Source organism: Terrapene carolina, unplaced genomic scaffold (genome assembly GCF_002925995.2).
Source record: "Terrapene carolina triunguis isolate 2854851 unplaced genomic scaffold, T_m_triunguis-2.0 Scaffold21, whole genome shotgun sequence".
Lineage (NCBI taxonomy): Eukaryota > Metazoa > Chordata > Testudines > Emydidae > Terrapene > Terrapene triunguis.
This window is the reverse complement of record NW_020664372.1, coordinates 20033553-20052802: the sequence shown is the minus strand read 5'-3', so window position 1 is coordinate 20052802 and position 19250 is coordinate 20033553.

The following is a 19250-nucleotide window of genomic DNA, read 5'->3' as shown; positions in this document are numbered from 1 at the left end:
CCAGGCAGCGCAGATGGGCTGGCTGAGGGAGGTTGACCCCAGCCCCGCCCCTTCTGCTTGAGACCCCGCCCCTTTCAGGGGGGCCAGAGCTGGCCCCGTTACCGGTAAGAGCTCCATTTTACTTTCTCCCCTGTGTCTGTATCTTGTTTTGGTGCAAGACTCACAACTGGGACCTTCAGGAATAAGGCAGCTCCTGAGACTTGTGGAATTGTGTACACACACACACACACACACACAAATCTTATAAAAGCACTTGCCTTCTAAAAACCATACCGCTAAATTATGTCTTCTCCATCCAAGTGCATTAGAGTGGGGAGAGGATACAGGGATCCCTTTTTCTCGGACTAACACATTTGAACAAGGGGCCGGAGAGGCACAATCCATCTCCCCTACTGCTGGGGAGTGCAATGGAGTCAGGTCAGCTCATACCGCCTACAGAACTGCCTGACCCCAGAGGAGATATTTCTGGCCCCACTTGTGGACAAGGCTCCACTCCTCTGTGTGCCAGGACGACTGCTCTAGGAGACCGTGCTATAACATGTCCCCCTCCCAAAACACCTAAGAGGCACTATGCTTTAAGGCATACAGTAATGCCTGCTGACACTGAGGCACTGTGCCTGTTACCCACCCTTAACACAGCTCAGCCTCATAGGAGGCATGAACATAGGTTGTCTCTGTGTCAAGAATGTCTGTGATGGCACCAATATCACCATGGTGATGGGTGCGGTCTAAGAACATAAACAGAATAGAACATTTGGTGTGACTGGTTATTTTACCTTCTTAGTTTTGCTCTGCTGAAGTGTCAATCATTTACCAAAAATGCCGGAGTTCTTTGGGTGGATATTAGCAAAGAAGGAATCAATTAGACAATTTCAGTAAATCTTGCCAACAAAGCACTCATCTGCTAGTACAAGCTGAGACATGAAAATCTCTCTTATTTTGAGCATTTTCCAGGTAGGAGTGAAGTCAGACATCCTGAGAAGAAGGCCTTTTAGCAGCTACCTCTCTAATACTTAGCTTGAGAGTGGAGTAAAACTGCTTTTTCTCATATGGTACTAATATTGTATCTTCAAATATTTTCTGCTGTTCATAACAGCCCCTATCCCTTGTGCTGACCTAGTGTAGCCTTCGTTTGCATGCCTTTGTATCTGACGATGTGTATTTCATACCAATTTCCAGGGTAAAGATGTAACTTTAACAGATTCAGAGGCAAAAGGAGGTTTTAAAGATGTACTAACTTTTTTTTTTTAAAAAATGCTGAACACTGAGATGTTAAAAAAAATTCTTGGAAAATTAAATGCTGTAGTGCTGTTTATCCATCTTTTCGGAGAAGGCTGAGCTGGGAGTCCTGTGGTTTTTCTAGTTAGAATTCAACGCATGAAACATGAGCAGTGAGCTTCCGGGCTACAATGCTGTTGGCACTGGGTAATGTTTGTCAGTCAGACCTTTGGGGTAAATGGGTAAAAAGGAGGATGGCAAAGATCAGTAACACTTTTGTGTGTGTTAATTTCTTAGAATCAGGCTTTGTCTGTTCTTGCTTGTCCTTCGCCCACGTCACAACAGTAATTTGCATTAAACGAAGAGGAATGGGATGATCAGAGAAATAGAGAACACAAACACACTAATTATAAAGACTGGCAACTCAAATATCCTTAACTACATTCTCACTTAATAGAAAACAAATACATTTTTCCCCTCTAGAAATTCAAACAAAATTTCATTTTTTTTGTCCTCTTAGTAGTGTAATGAAATTCCCTGTCATCAGGGTAAAAAATGATCAGAATCTGTGCTTTGCGGGTGGTTTAAGTGTAAGAGAGCTGCTAAAAATTCACTTTACAATTAGAATAGATGTTATCTGTCCTGTTCTTAAAGGCTTTTGGGGTGGGGGGTGGGGGAGAGGTAGGTTACAGTGAACTGATCCCTTGGAGAAGGTTGTCACAATGCTGCCACTTGTGGGTAATAGTCTCCTGCAAAATAGCCAACTGGGGCTGAGTGTTTATAAGTGAGCCTCATCCTCATTCTCAACCTTGGATTTTTTTGGTGTAGTGTCTCTTACTGCTGATTCAGCTTGTGTAATAAAACCAGTTTTTCTCCTATCAGTAGATTTTATTTATATCTGTTTTTCGCATATTCACTGCGGTAAACTTGCCATTTGGATATTTTAAAAGGTTCCTTTTGTTTGTTTCCTGTTTTGTTTTATGAAGTGGGTGTGAGCAAAAATCCTATGTTGCAAGAAGCATCCTCATAGCTGAGAGGATTATAAATAACCAAGAAGTCTTTTATTTTCCAGACCGGAAACAAAGAACTACTGGAATAATACTGCTGTACATGGGTATGTTAAATGAAGAAAAACAGTAGCTATAGATGGTAAAAACAATAGCAGTATTAGAAGCGTGAATATTGTAGATTATTCATATGAGAACAGGTAGCTTTAATGCAAAATGTCTATATAGCTGAGCTAGTGAGGTCAAATTTAATCTAGGAGGTTTACTCTTCTTTTGGTGTAAAAAGATCACTGATTCTCTATAATGGCTCCATCTGAGAGCTCTTCAGCATAGTACTGTACTAAGGACCTGGTTCAAAGCCCACTGAGGTCAACAGGACTCTGAATGAGGCCCTAACACTGGACGTTACCTCTTCCCCTTTGCAAAGCTTTCTGTTTCCCATGGACAATTTGACTAGATACTAAAGTGCAGTTTTCCATCTAACCAGCTCTGTGACTAGACTTCTTCTGTGGGCACTGTTTCTTTTGCTCACTTGACTCTTATAATTGTTACTGTTTATAAACTCCTCTCTATTCCTTGTACAGGCAAAGATTGATAAACTTCATTCCAGAAAAATGTGGACTTTTAATATGATTTTAGGCGTAATTATATTTTTAGAAATGCATTTACAGAAAGGGTGATTTTAAGGTCAATGTAAATCTGACTTTTCATTTTAGCAAGTGTTGAAGTGTTTAATTGTCTGTATTCAAAATCTGAGCCTACATCTTGTGGTTTTATTTGTTAGGATTCTAAACATGCAACACAAGGAGCAGGGAGTTTCTAGACTATGAAAAACTAAATAGGAGAAACAAGTTAAGAAAAAAGTGTATCATATAAGAGAGGTCTGAACAGAAATGCTTCAAAATAACCAATCCCAGAATGAGTATTAGACTGCTGAGGAGTTTTCAGTGAATAGTCTTGATTGTGAAGGGACTAGAAGCAGGAGTCTGTTATTTTGCCCACATGCCAGGTGCAGTGCAAATAAAACCTCAGTGTGGCCACAAACTGAGAGAAGCGAAAGCACAATATCCCAGTACAAATTCTGAGTTTTGCCAGCTCTGCCCTATCTACAAACTGGAGTTCATAGTAAAAATGTGCCTAGCAGTACATATGTCCCTTAACAGATATGCTGAGTCTTTTCTGCTTTAATCAGGGGAGAAACACAAAAATCCTCAAAGCCAACACTACATCTTCTCTAGGATATATTCAGGCAACTGAATCTGTTGAATTGCTTATTCAAAGTGCATGCCAAGGAAAGGATGCAAGTTAGACATGTAAGTGGTTGTGGATATTGGACTAGCGTGTAGTAGAGACAGAGCTGTGACCAGATTAGAGGAGATCTTGTTCCTACAAAATAAAAAGCTTGTTGGAGGTAGGTGGGAAAGAGGCAGACATTCACTAATCCACTCAGTTTTTTTTTAATGTTTATGCTACGTCACTTAAAGTGTCATGTTTTTTCAGATGTTATGACACCCTCCTCTTCTTCACTCTCCCAGCCTTTACCAATATTTTAAAAGGTGTATTGACACTATCTGGTAGGAACTGTGCCACTCACACTGCCATTTGCCTCTATCCTCCCCTCTTCTAATTCTAACCTCTTGCCCTTCACTCTAGTCTCTAACTCAGAAGTGTCTCTTATGTTCTGCACCTATCATTTCTGCCACCTAGGGCTATCCTTTACAGCTTCTTCTCCTTTCTGGTTCTTCTCCGGTCCTCATTCTTTACCTTATTTCCAATCACATTTTCACCTCTGGTTCATTTAGCAGCAAGCTCTTGAGTCTTCAGTCTTGAAGACCCTTCCTTCCATTCAACTTCCCTCCTAACAGGTGTATTTCCCTCTCCCCTTCGTCTTGACAGTTCTTCAGTATGTTGTCTGCTTTTTTAACAACTCCAGCTGGTTTCTTCCCTCTCCATTCCACTGACACTATCCGTACCAAGGCTACGTGCTAATTTGAAGGGTCACTTCATTGTTCTTACTCTTCTTGATCTGTCTGATGCTTTTGATACTATCGACCAGTCCATTTCTTCCCTGGGCTTTCATGACTCTCAACTTTCCTGATTTCCCTCCTAAAGTTCCTTCAGCATTGTCAGGGATCAGGGCCTGCAGCAGAGCTAGTCTCCAGACAGTCTCATCAGTACAGCTGGCCTGCAGCAAGCTGCCTGATTGGCCATGCCACTTGATTGGCTGCAGAGGCCAGCAGGCTGGCTCTTAAGCCAGCAGCAGCTTGCTGACTGCTCAGCTGGCTCGTGCCCACCACTGTGCCTGCTCCTGCATTACCTTGTTGCTCTTCCCGTGCCTTGAACCCCTCCCTGCCTGCTACCCTGCTCACTCCAGGTCCTGACTGCCAGCTTGACTCATGGCTTTGGTTTCTGACTCCAGCTTGACCCTTGGCTCTGGCCTCCGGTTCCTGCTCTGTGCTTCGACCCTTGGCCCTGGCTTCTGATTACCGACTCTGGCTCTGACCCTAGTCCTTCATTCCTGACATCCGTCCCTACCACCAGGCTAGACTGCCCTCGCCCTGGTCAGCTGACAGGCATCCCCTTTGGTAGTAAATCATCCTTGCTACACTTTCTCTTTAGTCCTCATCTGCTTCCATGGTTTCAGCTGCCACCTCTATGCTGAAGACTCCCAAATTTACCTCCTGACCTCCACTTTAACATCTCCAGAGATATCCACAACCGTTTCACACTCAGGAGGTTCAAAACTGAACTTCTTATCTGTCCTAATGATCCTTCTCTACCATCTTCCTTCTCTATCATCACTGATAACTCTTCTCTCCTCCACTCTTCCAGACTCAACTTTGGTGTCATCTTTGACACCTCTTTCCTTCTCTCCTCATATCCAGCCTTTCACTAAATCCTGCCACTTCTTTCTTTGACTCAACAAAATCTGACCTTTCCCCATCATCTCTACTCATTTAAACCCTTTATCTATGCCTTAGTCATATCTCACTAGGCTATCTTAACCTCCTCCTTACCAGTCTTCCCACATCACAATTCTTCCTCCTATAGTCCATCCAACCTACCACTGCTAAAGCCATTTTCTACTTCCACTGCTCCAAACATATCATTCATCTCAAACCCTTCCAATAGCTTCCTTTTACACTACATCAAATTCTAGCTTCTTGTCCTCACCTGTATAATCTCACCTCTCCCTGCATTTCTGCTTATTACCTCCCAATCTTCTCACATTCTGTGCTTTCCTCCAAATTCCAATTTACAAATCCTACCTACTTATATCCTCACCAATGTTGTCTATGCATCTTCCTATGACTGAACTATTACACTATATTTTGGTTTCTGCTTGAATTAGTTTCTAAACTCTTTGAGGGAAGGGACCTGTTTTGTAAATGCATCTTATCTGTTTGGTAAAGTGTCGCATATATTTATGGTACTAAATAATGTGATTAATATCAATGAATACAGGTATTTTTAACTAGAGATACGCAGTCTATCCACCTTTAGATTTGGATCCTTTCAAAATATGGGCAGCTTGCTTATCCTTTAGTTTTCTGCCTGTAGTGCCACGAGCTGCTACATATACATAATTGCCATTAATTTATAGTAGAATCTCACTACAAATTCTGAAGGTTAAAATCACATTAAACAATGAGAAATCACGTCAAATCACCGCAAGTGGATGTTCTCATAGACTTCTGAGCAGAGGACTCTGGTGGGCAATTAGCAGGTATTTCTCCCACACTTGCCTATCTTGGGTTGGAGTTAGGGAGTTTTGATTTAAAATTAGGTTTCAAAAGTTCAGGTGAGTGAATCAGAGATTAGCAAGTTTTAGCACAGCTGTTCTACACATCTAATGATTTTAAATGCCCTCTGCTTTACAATTAGCTAATGATTTAAGTAAAATAGATACCTTTTTTGTTTGACAGCCAATCTGAAATAATCAACTAGCTTACTGTAATACTAATCCCATCAATCAAATTGCCTAGTCCTTTTACACTGTGGTTAACAAAATGTTGAAAATAAAGCCCACGGATGTTGTCTACAGCAACAAAAATAAAGAGGGTGCACTATGACACTTCAATATTCATTATTCTCTTTGGTTCGGACATGAGCTCTAGCATGAGACATTGGCCAGAAGAATGTTTTATAGATCTTAGTGATTTCTGCTCTAACTAATTTTTAACATCAGGAAAATTCTAATTGAGGGAAGGGTGAGTATGATTGTGCAGGAACTGACTTTTGTACGCTGCTGCATTTCTTTCTGAAGGGTTCTTTGTTCTCCATCAGCCTGGTGGCTGCTGACTTCTCTGGGCTTTTCAACTGTATACATTTTGGGTGTAGTTGTCCGTGGAGTTCCTCTGGATTAACACTTCTATAGTTCAGGAAAAAATGACCCTTTGTATTTAAATTGATATGATGGTGATAAAGGAAAGTATGATGGACAAGCAGGAGTCAGCTCTGTGAGAAGTATTCTTGATATTGAATCTTGATGTGATGCAGGTGGGAGAGGATCCTCAAAGAAAGGACTTAGCATCCTTACTGTCATCTTTGTATTGAGAAATCTTGACTGGGTAATGGACATGGGTTCCAGTATCCTCAGGAAGGGACTTGAGCTTATTGGGACAAATAGTCTCACTAATTAAACTGCATGTTATTATTAAGGATCTAAAAGTTGAGATTGTTTCTATGGTCCTTGTCTGACTAATTTGGAGGAAAGGAGGGAAGTGTAAGATGGTGGAGTTAAAAACTTTTTGTTCTAAAATACAAACTGACTCAATTAGTTTTACTGAAGCCCTCAATGGAGTTTTAATTAAAGATAATGCATTAGTACACTAAAAACTGAAACTATTAAAAACATCCTCAAATTATAGGGGTTTGAAACAGGGAAAAATTGTAACAGGGTAGCAGATTCTATGACTCAACATAAGGATCTTCTGCTTAGTCATTCTGTTATCAGGTGCTTGAGCCCTGCATAGAGATGAAATATTTTTGCTGAGTCATGAGTTAATCAGGTGCTAAAGAGAGGTTGAAGCCTTTCTGAGTCAGAGGGAACTAGGACAGAGGAGGTCCTGCAGAAAAATCCAAAGAACAGTCAGTCAAGCTTGGGTTGATGTTTATGTTTTGATTTTTAAGTTAATAATAAAAGCAAACCCCAGCAAGGGAATAAAGTTGGACCGTATCCAGCATGTGTATCCTTTTTTCAAAGCAGAGTAGGAACTCCAGGTACTTCAATTGCCATCCTTATTTGAAGAAATTTTGAGGTGAAAATTTGAATCCACTGTGAGAGCGATTAAAGCTTTTTGAATTCCCCTTTAATTTGTGCTGCATTCAGAATGCTCTGAGTGTTTGCAGGTAGTAGGAAAGTTCCTTATTGTCCTGAAACCCTTTTTGTCATTTAGAGATCAGAATTGAATTGTTGTTAATATATGGAAGAGAAAAATGAATTTAATTTGCAGGAAAGGAGAACACTTACGCTATCCTTATTAATATCACCTAAATTACACAAACTGTGAAACAAAGACGGATCTCTTTAAAGACAGGCTTTTTCAGATTATCACTGGAGCATTTGCTGCAGCAGAAGTCTCCAATGTAATGCTTTGGATCAGCAGTGCACTGCAGGATTTGCAACTTCATTTAAGCATCTTTTTCGGGAAGACTTGGCATTGCTGTTTTCCTCCCTGTGCAGATCTGAGTGATATTAAACAGGAAAAAATACACTCTTTTGCTTCTGATGAAGAGAGACATCTTTAATATGTTCCACACTTCAGGTGTCTGAAATGGCAGGACAGGTAGATGTAACAGACCAAATTCTGAAAAGGATTTTAATTAATAACTCTGTTTTGTCAGCCTTCTTTAATACAGAGCTTACTTAGCTTATGAACTATAACAACAAACAGAACTATTGATATGTTAATTGTATATGATTATGAATGGTTATTTATGGCATTGGATCTCACTGCTAAACCAATTAAGCTCTATTTATAAGATTTGTATTATACTGCAGCCATGGCTTTAATTAAACTTTCTGTTTCTCTTTTTGTTGTTGTTGTGCTCCTCCAGCCTTAGATTTGTTATGGACTGCACTAGCCACTTCGTAGTTAAGGCTTAAACTAGCTTCTCATCATATAAGATTGATTTTCTTCACTCACATATTACCTAGTTTATACTGCCCATCCACTCTTAACATTGTCCCCATAAATTTAGAATATGATATGCAAAAGTAAGAATAACAAGTTACTAGGTTATAAAATCCCATTTCCTGTTCAAGGGATCCATGTCTAATTTTAGACTACATACCACTATGTTCATTGCTATATACTATAGTTAAAAATGCAAACATGCAATCTTTACATATGCTTGTCTACATTTACAACACAGTATAAACACCACATTTCATAACATCAGACAGAGCTTTCATTCTAGCTGTGATCATAAAAATAATCTTCAACTCATTACATTAGGGAAAGTTTTACAGAAGACTAGTGACACAACTACTTGTATGCTGGAACTATATTCCTTTTGATATCTTTCCTACACCTTTTAATAAACAGTATATATTCAATGGCCTCATTCAGAACAAATCAAAAGGTTGGGTGGGTGAAGTAAATCAGGAGCAATAGTGAGTGATGAGGGATTATATGGCAAGGAAGAACTGGCTGGATCCCTTAACTGTTAATTCCCAGACTTTTTAATGTGTGGATTATGTTCATGTGGTAGAATTTTTGTAAAGCTGGTGTAATATTTTGGGGCAGTTTTAGTTGAACTCCATTGAAACACTTTGTCAACATGAACACTGTTTTACTAAATATTTTGTTGGGAAATTGATTTTACATTTTTACCTCCCCCATTACCCGCTTCATACATTTTTTTCTTTAGTGCTTCACCTTGAACTTATTTAAGAGTTTTATAGGTGGTGTGGTAGTATCATGCTAACAGACAGACCGGGGTCAAAATAAACTCTTTATTGAGTACGGAACTATGTACAGCAATGAGGTAACAAACGTCCTATTACTCTGTGTAGCTGCAGTCCTTGGCTTCTTTGTTTCTACCCCATCAAGAAATGTCACCAGAAACCAAGGACTGCCTCTAGAGTGTTCAGGAAGTCTACACTTCCTGGAAGACTTACTCTGTAGCACATCTTCCCTCTTTTAATCCCTCTTTTAAATTTGCTGACCGAATCTAAACACTATTAAATTAAACTATTATAAATACTATAACTGTCTTAACTCTTCAGGTTGCTGAAACACAACCCTAACATGTCTCAATCAGGCTTTTAGGGTGTTTCACCAATCTTCCCAATCTGCTGTATTGCAAACCCTCTTTAGGCAAATCCTTGTCTGTAACAGACAGGTTAGTTTCATCGTCCATAACAGGTACGTGTGTGAATTGTTTTCAACTTCTATGTCTGCTCTCACTTCACTTGTCTTGTCCAAGATGTCAGGTATCCTGAGCTGATGCTTACAATTCTGTCATCAGATTTGGCCTTTGTAATCACAGATTATGAGCGAGATGACTTTTGTTGATCACTGTAGCTTTGACTGGTCAGTGCCCATCTTGACAGATTCTCACCAAGTCTTTGTTTTTTAACTGTGGAAGAGGTCTTCTTTCTTTATGGCAATATTTTGTCTGATTATACTTTCCCAGACTTGTCCTTGCTATCAGACCCCTTAATCATCCTTTTGTTTTTGTCCCATCTCTGGTAACTGAATATTCATACATCTGTTGTAGAGTAGTACAGCAGGTGACTTTCTACATTGGAATAGTTCTATAGTTGAGTACTGCCAAATATGGATTTTCTCTTTCTTTCATCGCTTTGTTTGAGTAAATTCTTCACTATATGTACTCCACAGTCAGCTAATCCATTGGACTGAGGATATCTGGGAAGTCCAGGAATTCCCTATTCTTGAACTGTGGTCCATTGTCAGTTTATTACAGTTCTTGCAATTCCATGATGTGCAAATACAGATTAATGTGCCTAGCAACAGGTCCTGCTGTGGTATCTTCAAATGTGACTACTTCTGGGAAATTGGTAAAGTAGTCCATTATAATCAGGTGATTGGTCTTCCCATATCAGTTCCAACTTTGTCCCACAGAATAGTGAGTTTTTCCTGTGATATCATTGATTATTTCTGCTGTGAATCTCTGTGCTTATGTCATGCTCCACACTTGCTCACCATTTCTTCGATGTCATTATGCATCTGTGGCTAGAACACAACTTCCCTGGCTCTCCTTTTTGATTTGGTCATTCCCAGGTTTCCTTCCTGTGTTCATTCCAGTATTTTCCTTCTTGTTGCTGTGGAAACCACAGTCTATGTTCCCTTCAAGAGCAATCCTGAGATCACTGAAAGTGCATATTCCCCCTATAAAAATGAAAGTGGGAAGTTTTGATGTTTTCCTCCTTTTACTTATAGTTTTTATTACTGCTCACAGTGTTTCATCTTTTGCTGTTTCTGTCTATCCAGTTCATCCCATACTATTGGAGATATAGCACATGACACTTTGATCATGTTCACATGTATGTTTACTGTTTGTTCCAGATCATCAGGCTGTGTATTGTCAAATGGAGTATGTGCTCTTGAGTGTGTGTCTGCCTTTACTAAGTGGCATCCAAGTTAGAACACCGGAGTCGCTTCATACTTCTGTATTTTGCGGTCATATTTCAGAAGTAGTTGCTGTATCCTCAGAGCTTTGCCAAGTCCCTTTTTGTGTATTGCAATCAGTGGTTTGTGATCAGTTTCTGCTTTGATGCTGCGACCGCAGAGGAAGTCGTGAAATCGTGTACATCCATACACCAGACCTAGTGTCTTTTTTTTTATTTAAACTTGTGCGTACATATTCTTTGCTGCTGTCATAGCCCTAGATGCATATGAAACTGGCAACTGATCAGCTCTTTTTTTTTTTTTTTTTTTTTTTTTTTTTTTTTTTTTTTTTTTTTTTTGAGACATCTGTGGAGGGTTTGATATTTTTCAGTGGGTTGAAATATTGCAGCACTGGAGCTCATGTCAGAATGTGCTTTAAATAATTGAACTCTTTTGCATGCTCTGGCACCCGTGCCCCGTTGGTCACCTTGTGGAGGAGAGAGAGGTCTTAGCTGAGTTGTGCAAGCTGTATAGTTAGATACGAATTTGCTGACATAATGCAATGTGCCTAGCAGCCTTTGAATTCCCTTTTTATCTTCATGTCTCGGCATGAATAGTGTTGCTCGAATCTTTGATTCATCAGGCAAAATTTCCCTTGGATGCCAGTCTCTCTTCCAAGCATGTTATTTCCATTGTTTGAAATTGACATTTGGCCTCATTCAGTTTAAGGTTATTAGCTCTTTCAGTTTCCAGTTCACTCCTTAGTCATTCCTGAAGTTCAGTGGTCGTACTGCCCCAAATTATTATGTCATCAATGTACTTTCATTCCAGCTGGACCCTCCTAGCATCTGGCTCATTGTATGGTGAAATACTTCTGGAGCTGATCATATTCTGAACGGCAGTCTTAGGAAGCAGTATCTTCCAAATAGTGTGTTGCCAGAGCAGATCTTGAAGCTCTCAGTGTCCAAGAGGCTCCTCCAAAAATCAAGGCAGTGCATCTAATTTGCTGAAGAATTTGGCTGCTGCCATTTCACATAACAGTTCACTTCTTGTAAGTGGAAGTGTTCTCATCTTATTTTTCTGTTCACCTCCTTGGGGTTCGTAGTCTGTAGACACCTCAGCTATAGTCCCCTTCCTTTTTTCTCTGCATTTACAAAGGAATCCAATCTGTTGGTTCTTCTGTTCTCCAAATTATACCAGTTGCTGTCATATTTTGCAGCACTTCTCCTAGCCTCTTTCTTAAGGTTTTGTGGAACATTTGGTATAGTATGTAATATAGGTTCTGCATCTTCTCTTAACCATATCTTGTATGTTACTGGAAGACACCCATTTCCTATTAATACATTTTCATGTGATACTATTAATACTTCCATATCTGGTTCTATGTTGTCTTTCTGTCTCTCTATGGTATATCGACACCAAGCACATCACCCATGTGTAGGTCTACCATTGTTGTCTTTCACAGACGCTTTTGACTCTTCCACTTCTATGTTCTTCTTACATCTCTCTATTTCAGTTTCTATTATATTTATTTGTTCCCCAGTGTCTGTCTTGTATGTCACATAAGTGCCATTTTTGCACATTTTAATTAGCCATCTTCTGAGTTTTCAGCCTCCTCCACTATTGTGCTTAAAAACAGCTCTTCCTCTTCTCTTGAGAAATCCCTTTCTGCACTTAATATATGTACTTTCCTACTTTCTCTACACATTTTAGCACAGTAATTAGGTTTATTACAGTTTCTACATATTTGCCCGAATGCTGGACACTTCCTATACTCATGCAGCTTGCCACATCATTGACACTGTTCCTTCTTCCCATGTTTCTGTCCTTGGCCAACTTAACTTCTGTTCTAGTTATAGAACTGTCATGTTCCTTGTGTCTTTCTCCAGGCTTTTTATTTGTGTTTGTTTGTTCTGCAGCTTGGCATATACATATTGCCCTTTCTAGTTCCTTAGTAACAGTTCATGGACTTTCATTGTTACTCTCCAAAACAATCTGGTGTTTAATATTCTGTATTCACAGGACTGACTATTTACCTTTGTCTGTGACAAGATCCTCTATTGTTGCCCCTTCTTTTTTCTGATCCTGAACATATATCCCTCGTAAGTAATATTTTTCTAGGGGCGCAATGATACTCAAACATTTTCATTATCTTGCAAATCTTTCCTCTTTCCCCACCGCCATCTTTATGGAATGCATTGTATACACCTAGGGCTTTTGTGCCTGCTAGAGTTAAGGGCAGAGCAATCTTTTGCTTATCCTCCAGTTTATGTGGACCTGTGGCTATCATATACAGCTCATATTGCTGTTTGAACCTTTTCTTTGGCATATTCAAAAAATTTCCCTGATTCTCAGGCTGATGGAGTAACCTGCAGTTGCACAGGCTCTGTGGCAGCCGTGGCAAGTCGCCTCTCTCACTGAGCCTTTTTGCGCACTGCCTTTTACTTCTGATACCATGTAATATCTTACTGACAAGCAGACCAGTGTAAGGATAAACTCTTTACTATGAACAGTATCAAAGTTAGATTCAGGACTCACTTTATTAGACCACTCTGTTTATTAGCACAGCGCTCTGCTAATACACCCAGATAATGTGAGCACATGCAAGACCCACACTACCTTATTTTATACAGATAAAAAGGGCGCAAACTTAACAAGAGGACAAAGAAAGCAGAACTGACAAGTTTACCTGAGGCTAGACATACATATTCAATTTTCTTACTAATTTTTACAGATCTCCTGCTAATGTTCCACCATTAGCTTAAGTGGACTCATTGTTTATGCCTTAATGTTCCTTTTCCTGACACCTGTATTTCAACATTCCTTATTTCTGCTTAAAGGTACATACAGCATTTCTTTAATCCATTCTATTTTTACAATATAATTCATTCTACTTTCACAACAGGAACTATGTACAGCAATGAGGTAACAAACTTCTTACTATTCTGTATAGCTGCAGCCTGTGACTGTCCTGTCCTGGACTTCTTTGTTTCTGCCCCAACAGGAAGTATCACAGGAAACCAAGGACTGCCTCTAGAGTGTACAGGAAGTGTGACATCTCTACACTTCCTGGAAGACTTACTGTATAGCACAGGTGGCTGGTGGAGAAAGCATTTAAATAATATACATGATATTCTCCTTTACTTGAAACTTCCCAGCTGACTTGCCTTGTCTCCTAGTTATTGCATCAATGCTAGAATGTTTGTCTGTGGCTTTACATGGATAAAGTGTGCAAGGGTTGAAATGAAAAGAAATCCTCCCCCTTTGCGTCACTACTGCAGCACATGGGCCAAAAATACTGTGTACAAAGGTCTGCATCACCTGCATGGAACTTTATTGGCAACTGGATCTGAGAAATCTTGGATATAGTAGCTCCTCCTCTGGTCCATATTCAATTCCACCTTCCATGCTGGCTTGTTTGGAGCATGGAGCCTCCTCCTCAGTCACAGGGGATAAGAACACTCTGGGCATGGCCAATCCACTGAACGTCACACCCTCCTCTAAGTGGTGGAGAGGGCCCACTCAGTGTCAGCTCAGGCAAACTCCCACAAACAAGATTCACCAAAATGAGCTCTATCCTGTGAGGACCTGAGCACCTTCAATTTCAGTGAAGTCAGTGGGCGTTGATGGGGCTCAGCACCTCCCCGGAGTATCCAGCACCTGGCAAGATTGAGTAATAAATGTGTAATTTAAAAGATTTAAAAAATCAGTTTAAAACTATTTTCCATGTTCCATTACTGGGATGAGGGCAGAACTGTTGGATAAGTACATCATAGGGGGATCTATTTAATTATATTCTCTGTATTTTACAGATTATAAAGTCAAGTAGAAAAATCGATGGGCTTTTATTTAATTAGTCTGTTTTATGAGGCAGGTATTAAAATGTCATGTGTTACAGGAGCCTAGTTTGAGATAATTAGAAAAAAATAGTTCTTCATATTAAAAATAAGAATTAAAGTTTGCAAAGACCCAAATCTCATTTTTTTAAAGTGTCTGTCTTATGACATGGAACCTATAGTTAGCACTCCCCAAATGTTCCCTTTTCATAATTATCTAAAGCAGAGACAAATCTTGAAAAGACAGTTGTATACTTCCTTGTGTTGCTTCATGGGCTTTAAGTGCCCACAAAAAAAGGATTCCTTATGCTTTAATTTCTCTTTATTTTTCTGACTGTAAAGACCCATGGGGTAAATGCCAGTCCCACAATCCTGCAGTTATATGGTTACTGTCAGCCTGCTCAAATGATGCTTCCTGTTCATTAGCCTTCCTTTCATCTGACAACAATGTCCTGGCTTTGCTGCAATTCTTAGTCAACGCCCATTTCTTCAATAGCCTGTGAATAGTATTAAATAGTGTTTATGCTAGCTATTGTTGCCTTTTGTGTGGTTTGTCTAATTCACAGAGAAAAGTCTGCTTTTGTGGTTTAAGACTGGCTACGTCATGGCACACCATGTGCCTTCTGATGGGATCCATTCCTGCTGAGTGATAACATTACAGGCCTGAACTCCTTTGCAATACAATCCAGCATTCTTAACACAGTCAATACATTCACAGGCCAACTAGTTTACTCTTTATATTAAGAGGTTTAGGGAGGTAAAGCTCATCTAAATACCTCCTCATGAAACAAATAAGATGAATTCAGCTGATTAGCAAATTATTCAAAAACTCCCACGTTCCAAACAGATCAACCACACCAACAATGAAAAATCACTGAAAATATATTAGAAGCAAAGATCCCAGGTGTACTGATTCCAGTCGCAAATGCTGTCCTTTTGACAACTAAGGGCACATTATTGTTTCTAGGTATTGTTCAAGATGACACTTAATACTGTAGTGAGAGCTGCTTCTTTTCTTTGCCTAAAGTACTCACAAAAGAGAGAGGATATTGTATCGATGATTACATTATCCTTTAGTTCAGGAGCCTTTGCAGGGCAGGTATGTTGCTGTGTCTTGAAAGGGCTTTTGATGTAAGAAGATCATTAGAGGCTCAGTGTGTAATTGATCCTTAGTCGTCCCCTAGCTTTTGGTGAATATGGGTTATTCTAGTCTAACCAGAGGTTCCCTGTACGAGATATCTAAAATCTTTTTTTTTCACTTTACTGCACAGTTAATATTTATATTTTTACCTTAGGGAGAGTGGAGTTTCTTATGCAAAGAATCAAATCCGATAGAACAAGATTTACACTGATAGGTGGTGCCATGTGTTTGTACTGAAATGTGTCACAATGAATTTGGTGCATTTTTGTTAAGCGATTTATCCCCAAACGACTGTGGTTTAGGGGATAATCACCTGAACAATATCAAGACCAGCCACTGAAAAAGTTCTGGTAAGAAAGGGCCAAGTTCTGAAGCCCTTACATAATGTTTACTCAGTTGCTACAGAGGCAGTAATATTCTCCACTGCTGGAAGCAAGTGGGAGGGTAGGGTCGGGTAGGGAGCAGGTGCACCCATATTTCAGTCCTCTGCATCATAAAGGGGTATTGCAAAATTACTTCTCTTGCCAACACAAAAGGGGAACCCTAAAAGGAATTGTGCCTGTCTAAAGCAGAATGTTTTCTACTGTCTCCCTGGGTATTGTGCCTAGACACCAACACTTACTATGGGCAGCATGAAAATAACATACAAAAAGTCCTTACTAATTATTTATTTCAAAACATTTGAAAGTCTGCTTACATTATTGAAGACAATCTTTTCAATCTCAGAGCTGAAAATAAAAGAATGCTCGACTGCTATAGCAACATAAAAACATTTTCTGAAATACGGATCCTACTCCTGAATGAGGGTCAATTCTGCATTAGAATGAGGTGGAAAAAGTAACACTGCATTCGTTTAAAATCTGGGGATGAACCTGAAGAGCTGGGGAAGTTGGCAGGTAAGGATTTTTCCTTGTGAATATGTTCACAGGGAAACGAGCCGATCAAAAGCTCATCTAAAACAATTGTCTAGGCAATGTTACTTTGTCAATGTCAATTAAACAGAGCCCATGCCCTGAACAAAGTTGTTGCCTTATTTTGCTCAAAAGCATGAGAAAGGTGGGGTTTGACTAGGGCTTTTGCCAGGAGACATGGAAATGAACTAGAGTTGTCAGAAAAGCTCATTGATTTTGCAGAACCTTTCCAAGCTGTACATTACAGTTTGGAGAAATGGCACACCCTTTGAAAAGTTAATTTTTCAATGTACTACCCATGTTTGGTTTTGTGCTAGCAGTAAGGCTTTCACAAACATTTCCAAGTGACCAGCCCTTAGCAATAGTTGGAAGTGGACAATTCTGACTAGACTCTACAGATGCCAACTTCTTTTGCCATTAATACTTTTTACCTTTTTTTTTAATGTTCCTAAATTGATTTCCAATAGCTAAAATTTAAACAATAAAGGCAACCTGAGTATTTGAGTCTGCAGATAAGAGAGACAATGTATGCACCCTCCTCATTGATTAACTCTTCTGTTTTTATAGATTCATCCTCTTGGAGGAATCATTAAATACCAGAGAAAATGATTTGTTGCCATTGATTACATGACATATTGCTCTGACATACACAGTTTTTATATACGTTATTAATTATATCATTAATGTAATTTGCAGACTGAAAGATAAATCATTCAGGATCTGACTTGATATTACTAGATACGTTGCATATATAAACACATCTTTAGGTAGGAAAGGATTTGCTACCAAGAATAATAGCTGAAAAGGCCACTAGCTCAGCTTATAAATCATTATGAGCAACAGAAAACATCCTCTGCTGTTTATTTTATTATCTTTGAAAAGCTGGGTTTCTTGACTCCGTTATTTTCCTGCTGTAATAATACATATTAATACCACTCATTTTTAGTAGAAGAAAGTCTTGCAATTGTTTCATTTAAATTCTATTCTCATTCTCTCAAGAATTAAGGTTAATAAACTACAAGGCATCGTAAAGCCAAGCTTAATTTGGGTCTCCCCAAAGACATCACTAAACTTTGTTTTCTGTACTGATGGAGGGTACTTTGTGCTTGCTTAATTCTCTGTAACTTTTTCCAGCAATGATTGCCAAGAAATTAATTATAACAAGCGTTGTGGTGACTGTGTGCTGCTGCAGTCCGCTGCGGCTGCTGACTGACTGACTACAAACCTCCAGCTTCAAAGTGGAGAGCTGTACATTCATAGCAGCAAATCATTTTAAGAAAGTTCTTCCTATACTGTGTTTCATTTCAACAGGTCTAGTGCTTTCCTTTGTTTCTCTGGGGTTTAGCAGCAACTAGACAACAGTTACCCTGGGAGCACACTGCAGATTATGCATGCCTGCCTGACATTTGACAGATGCCCTTAGAATGCTCAGCTTCCTTTTCATAGCGGCCATGGGGCTGGCGAGAGTGGAGGGCTAGACACATTTGTGGAATGAGTGACATATGTTTAAATGTCAAGGTGGTCCTCCTGAATCAATAAGCCCAGCCCTTATATATTGAAACCATCTAGGTATGAAATGTCCTTTTTATTTATAGCCGTGAATTCACACCTGTTAATATTGTTACGTTCTAAAATAACATAGTCCATAATTTGGAGGAAGTTTTGAATGCTGAAGATTACATTTTGTTGATGATGTAGGATAAGGTTCCTTAGGAAGTCTCTGCACCTCGGAATAGTGAATGTTTTTTTTATAGGCACGCTTCAATATGTGAAATTATATTAGACCTATTTTCTCTCTTTACCTGTTAGGCTCTGTCCACCTAACGTTGAAACCATGTGTTGACAAAGTTGTTGCCAGAATGATTTTAGCTGTAGTTTGAATAACTGGGAACTGTCAAAAGGGGAGGAATATTTTTTATCTACCTAAAGAACCAAAAATTGTTGGAGCCCAAGATCAGTCTGGATTTCTGCATCTTTTATTCTTGTAATCTTCCCGTTTTAGAAAATATTCAACATGTGGAAACGAGCTGTTCACCATACTGAAAACAGGGGCTTGCTTTAATACTTTAACACTCCTGGGCATAAACATTAAAGTGAACATTTTCAAAAGTGTCAGTGCCTCAGTATGGGGTATCAAACTTGAGGCACAGAGATACCGCACGTCAGACATCCCCCCATTGAGGCACTTAAAATTAGTGACACTTTTGAAAATGTTGGCTTAACCACAGACTTTAATAGATATTCAGACAATATTAAAGTCAATTGTTGTTTTGCAGTGTTGTAGCTGTACGGGTCCCAGGATATGAGCGAGACAAGATGGGGCAAGTAATATCTTTTATTGGACCAACTTCTGTAGGTGGAAGAGGCAAGCTTTTGAAAGTCATAGAGCTCTTCAGGTCTCTTATGCCTAACAATCTGTCCTACCTTATATTTATCTGTGACACTCTGGTTACCTTTTCCAGGCCTGAGGAAGAGCTCGGTGTAAGCTTAAAAGTTTATCTCTTCCACCAACAGAAGTTGGTTCAATAAAAGATATTACCTCACCCACCTTGTCTCTC